Below are 6,365 nucleotides of genomic sequence, written 5' to 3'. Positions count from 1 at the left end.
GCTGACCTGGTATAACAGCAAATGCATGAGTGAGCCCATCCAAGATCAGGATCAACCTTAATTAAATAAGAATGGTTGTTGTGAGCCAGTAAACTTTGGGGTGATTTGCTATATGGTAAGAACTAACTGATGCATTCTGTATTATAGGAATTTGACTGGAAAGACTGGGGATCTGGGGACTAAACAACTGTGGGGTTTTCATCTAGTCTCCATTGATTCCTGGGGATACACTAAGTTATTTTAATAAATGTAGTTAGCTGGAAAATGCATGATCCCAAAACCTATTTTGGTTTCATAGCACAGTTGGAAGGGATTAAATTATTTAGATAATTGCTTCAACTTACTACTGTATTTGTAAACAAAAGCTACTGTGAAGCTCTTAAATTAGTGGTCACAGACTTGAATTTCACCTTTAATAAAATGACCAAAAATTGGTGTCATTTAACTCCAGTTAATACATTTGCTAATTTTTCCCTGGTAAGAATTTTTTTTTTTAATACCACACATAGATCCCTCATAAACACAAAACGAACATTTACTAACTCCAGCACTATTTCAGAAAGTAAATTGTGACACTAATACAATGTCCAACAAATTTAAAAGGTGTTAACAGATTTTATCATCCTTGTTTTGTCTCAATTTTCTATGAACCATAGAAACCTTTAACTCATATTGGTATTGTTCTACTGTTCTAGCATTTCAGAACTGCCTTTTTTTTTTTTTTTTTTAATCTGAGCTCACTGCAACCTCTGCCTTCCAAGTTCAAGCAATTTTCCTGCTTCAGCCTCCCAACTAGCTGCAATTACAGGCGCTGGCCACCACACCTGGCTAATTTTTGAATTTTTAGTAGAGATGGGGTTTCACCGTGTTGGCCAGGATGGTCTCGAGCTCCTGACCTCAGGTGACCCTCCAGCCTCAGCCTTTCAAAGTGCTGGGATTATAGGCGTGAGGCACTGTGCCCAGCCTAAGAACTGCTTTCGAAGAGTGTTTACCAAAATTCTTCCTGCTGCTTCTGAAAATGCTTACATGTCTTTTACTACGACTTCTCAAATGTGTAAGTGGAGCTAAACATCCTCTTCTAAGTTCCTGTAACCTTAACCCCTATTTCTGCTGTAGGTGCATCACCTATTTACCAGACCAGCTACAATATTGGTGGTGCTCAGTACATTAGTCAAAATGATTTATCCCAGTGTAGAGCATTGAACCAAGCATGGGGCCCTTTAGAGCACGAAGAACTGTGCCCATAAAGCCTCTCTGCCTCTATAGTTCATCTTCCCCTAAAGATTTTGAGGTCATGGAGAGCAAAATCCTTGTCTCAGTTATCTAGCTTCCTGAACATCAGTATATTGCCTGGCGTCGTATCATCCTTCAGATTTACCATAGTAAGAGTGACCATTTATTCAGCACTGCTGAGGTTCTATTTACTGGTCACACACTTTATACAAAGTATCAACCATCTGTAGCATTCCTGGGTATAGGCACCCTTCTTATTCCCATTTTCCAGATGAGAAAACTAAGGCTTGGAGAGATTGAGTTATTCAAATTCATAGACATCCTATGAGAAACAGCCAGAATTAAACACAGCCATGACTCAGTGGGTTTCAATCAATGTTGCCCCTGAGGAAACATTTGGCAATGTCTATCAGCATTTTTGGTTGTCACAACCAGGGGGTGCTTCTGGCATCTAGGGGGTGGAGTTCACAGATGCTGTTAAATGTCCTACAAGGAACAAGAAAGACAAGACTTTCTCACTCACATGTTTCATACAGGGGCATGTTCCCAATAAACACCTACTGTAAGGCTGGTTGCCTCGCCGGGAGTTTGGACACGCCCATCTCCCCGCCCTGCTTGAAAATTAGAATATGTCAATCATCTAGCTCCGCCTTGGAAATCCCCTTTGCACTCGGCACCTAACCCCTCCCTTGGAAATCCCCTCTGCACTCAGCACTTAGCCCGCTCATAGGAAGTCCCACCTCCCTACCAATAGTAGCTCCCGCTGTCCACATCCTGTCTCTCCAAATCCAATCAAACGCCTTCACTCCCTATAAAACCCCACTCCTGAGCGGAAGTAGCGCGATTTCCTTGGCCCTTGTCCTCATGACCGCAGAAACTTGGGAGCTGAATAAATCGGAATTGGCATCTAATTTTCTTGAGCTGGCCTCAGTCTCCTCGTTTTTTACTCGGCTCCTGTCTTCAAAGAATAAACTTTACACCTACCTATGGTAGTGACTGTATTTGCCAACTAACTTGACGCGTTCAGAGGAAATAGACATTTTTCTTTGCGGAGCAAAATGAACCCAGGTGATTCTTCTCTCCTTTTAATATTTTTCAAAGGCTTAGGAATATTTTTCAACAGGCCGGGGCAATTTTCCAGGGAGTAGCGCTTCACCACCCACCACTCCCAGCCCAGAATTAGCCAGTCCAAAATGTCTACAGTCCTGAGATTGAGAAACTCTGGATGGAGGAAAGACCAAAGCCTGTGCTTCCTAAGCTTCAGTTTTTAGTACCAGACACTTCACATTGTTTCTTTATTTTATTTGTAAATACTATACTGTCTTTTTCTGAAATTGACTTTAATATACTTAAAATAGTTAACTATAAACTTTAAACGTTTATGCCAGTCAGCCCACGTTGGATGCATTATTATTTTCTAATACACATTGAAATACCTGCAAAACTATTAATATACAAAGATCTTTGCTGGGGTGCCAGCAAAAATCATCTTACCTGCCGCCACCAGAAGACCCGGGGAACCATACTTCTGAACGACTTCTTTTTTTTTTTTGAGACGGAGTCTCACTCTGTCACCCAGGCTGGAGTGCAGTGGCGTGATCTTGGCTCACTGCAACCTCCACTTTTCGGTTCAAGCGATTCTTGTGCGTCAGCCTCCCGAGCAGCTGGGACTATAGGCGGGACTATAGGCGTGCACCACCAGGCCCGGCTAATTGTTGTATTTTTAGTAGAGACGGGGTTTCACCAGATTGGCCAGGCTACTTGTGAACTTCTGACCTCATGATCCGCCCACGGAGGCCTCCCAAAGAGCTGGGATTACAGGCCTGAGCCACTGCACTCACCGAACCCAGACCTAGTTCACTTCTACAAGGATTCCCTCATCTCTTCAGGAGAGAATAAAATACATCAAATCACCTTGTTGCTTGAAACTGACAAAAGTGCTAGCTACATTTCACTTCTGTTTCATCTTTTTTTTTTTTTTTTTTCTCCTCCAGGCTAACAGTTGCTTAAAAACCTCTTTGAAACCCTAAAAGCCACCTGATGAGGGCAATTAACAAACCACTCATTCCGGTGAGGACCAGAGCACATATAATACAATTTGTTGAGTTGCTTCAGGACAGCGGTTGCAATGTACTGGTAAGCTAACATCCTTTGTTATTCATACATGGTTCTCTTCTCTAATTGTTAGGGAGTACAACTGCGTTCTGTTGCTGTGTGTACTGCAGTCTGACATAATTAAGGCAAGAGCAAGTGAGATTCTTCTTTAGATATGAAAAGTGCCTGTGTTGTAAATAATAATGTCATCCTCTCTTTCATAGAAAGTACTTTCATTAAGAGCTGCATTTTAATATCAGTTCATTTGCATGAATTCGTTTGGGTCATGGTGGGGAGGGCATTGATGATGATTTTTAATCTTCTGTGAGTCTGCCAGGTGTTCCAATTAGGTCATTTATAACCCCTACCTCTACCCGTCAGAATCCCTGAAAGAAATGCTTTCTCACTCACATGTTCCCAATAAGTACCCACCCATGGTAGTAACTGTATTTACTGACTTGATGTGCTGGGAGGAAATTGACATTTTTCTCTGCAGAGTAAAATGAACCCAGAGGATTCTTCTCTCTTTTTAATATTTTTTCAAAGCCTTGGGAAACAGGCTGGGGCAATATTCCAGGGAGTGGCGGCCGCTACAGCAGACAGGAGAGACAGGAGCAGGCAGGGAATCTGGTCTGGGGACAGCTCATGGGGGGATAGGAGGTTTACAGTTTAGAATCATTGGCACATAAGCCACGCAGGGTGGCTCTCTGCTTCTTTCCCAAGCACAAGCTTTGCACTCTTCTCGACACAAACAGGGGGCAGTCTCTGTTAATTAAAGCGAGGAGCAGCAGCCACAGTGAGTCTCCTCTGAGGACCGGAGTCAGATGTCCAGGTGACACGCAATATTTTACAGAGGTTGGAAGTAGATTCTGAAATGGACTTTTCTATCCAGATTTTGTCTTTTTTTCTGAATTATTTTTTAAATCAAATTTACACTTCCTTAAAACTCCCAACCCTTGCAGAAAGATGTCTGTGACCTACTGTTCTCCCCTGTCCCTGGTGAAACTCTGTCCTGATGTCTGCTGAGGTGGAGTCAGGCAGAGTGGAGCAAGAGCCCTGGGTTAGGAGTCAGGCATCTAAATCCAGCCCTGGTGGGACCATTGCTCGCCATATAATCTCCCACAAAGATCTTAACCTCTGAGCCACAGCTTCCTGGACCATGGGAAGCCTGCTTCAGGGTCCCTTTCCATTTCTGATTTAGTATATAAAAAACTCTCACCTTTTATATACATAATGACAGAAGAAACTCCATTACCCGTGCCCTAAGTGTTCCTTTCCTCTCTTGTTTTAAGACAGAGTCTTGCACAAAATATTCTAATTAATACAGCCCATGCATATTTTGGAGTGTTTACCATGTCTAGCACTGCACCCCAGGGCTGTGCCCTCCAGCTCTGCACGCAACCCAAAAGGCTCACATCCCTGGAGTTGCCTGAAGGGCTGGAGGGCAGAGCTGTGGACTGGTATGCCTGGGTTCTGGGTATTGGGGGACATGTTATGGGAGTCAAGACCCTCTCCATTACACAGTTTACATCTCAGTGCAGGTAGACAGTCGAAAACGTAAACACATTGTACGAGGTAGACAGAGTTTGGACGCCTAGTTTATGTGGTAGCTGGAGGGCCGTTTCTGGACTCAAATTTCATGGGTCAAATGCCAGTTCTGGCACTCATTTCCCGGAGCTACTTGGGCAACTGGTTTAATTGCTTTGGGGCACATCTCTCCCTCTGTTGTGTGGGCCTGGAACTATTCCCTAACGGAGAGTTACAGACCAGTCACTCGATGGTTCAGCAAACATTTCCAGACTGTCTGCTATATGCTGGGCACTGCTCTAAGCTTCCTTGAGGAGCAGCTTTTAGAAAAAGCAAGCTTAGTGGGTATGTTGCAGGCACTGAATAAATGTCAGCTCTCATTAGCTCTCAGACACCAATGCTTGTGTTTGTAGGACTCACAAGGTGGTGGTGGGCGTGGGTTGCCAGTCATGACAGACAGACTCTCCATACTGTCCTATTTTGGGGATCCTATTATAATGAATCTGGTGGATCTGGTTCAAACATGTTCATACCTTCCCCAGGTGGGTTTGGAATATAATACTCCTGGGTTGAGCCAGAGCAGCATGTCAGTGTCCTGCTGTGTGTTTGCAAATCTTTTTTGAAACATCAAAAGGTGAATTTTTAAAGGCAAAGGGGCAATTAGCCAAGCTTCCTCTCATTTGGAGAAAACTTGCAAGAGTCCCAATAAATCCTCCCACGTGTTCTCAATCCAGGGGACCCTGGTAAACCATTTTACATGTGGTCCAACTTTTCGTTTTCTGAAGATGCCCTGAGAAGCCCTTGACTGCAGCCAAGTGGAGAGGAGGGTTGTGGAAACATTATCTCCTTGCAAATCGCCTAGCAGCCTGCAAAGTGTATACTTAGTTAATGCAATTAAAAAACAAAACGCCGGGGCGTGGGGAGATCTAAATTTGGTGTAGCAGCTTTGGTGCAAATCCTGTTTTGGGGCTACTGGAGTCAAAATCAAGCAGAGGAGAGAAAGAGGTGGGAGAAATGAGAGAGGGCCTACGAGGAGCTGGAATTCGCTAGGAGAGAGAGGGCAGATTTGGAAACACACAGGAGACGGGAGGCTGGAAGCTGAGGAAGGAAGGCAGAGCTCCGCAGCCCCCGGTGAGGATTTCCGGGGGGATTCGTGGGGACAGGGGACAGCCAGCTCCGGAGACCGATGCGCGGGCTCCAGGTCCGGGAGGGTGGCTGAGGCTGGGTGCCCAGGCCTTGCGCTGCGCCAGATCCGGGAGCGCAGAGGCGGCGCCGCGGTATGCCCTCCTGTGGAGCGCAGAGAACGCTGCGGGGGCGAAGAGGGACAGAAAGCGGCAGGTCCGAGGGGCTTGGGGACTTCCAAGGAGAGACCTTCCAGGACACGCCATAGCCTCGGCCTTGTTTTGCTGTCCCCTCCTACTCCCGACCTTCTTCGATTAGTTCATTCCAAATCCCTCTCCCCGGTGGGTGCTTACCCCCGGCCCAGGGGCTTGCCACCTGTCCTTCCCAGC

The sequence above is a fragment of the Saimiri boliviensis genome, chromosome 12 (genome assembly GCF_048565385.1).
Source record: "Saimiri boliviensis isolate mSaiBol1 chromosome 12, mSaiBol1.pri, whole genome shotgun sequence".
NCBI lineage: Eukaryota > Metazoa > Chordata > Mammalia > Primates > Cebidae > Saimiri > Saimiri boliviensis.
Note: the sequence above shows the minus strand (reverse complement) of the source record.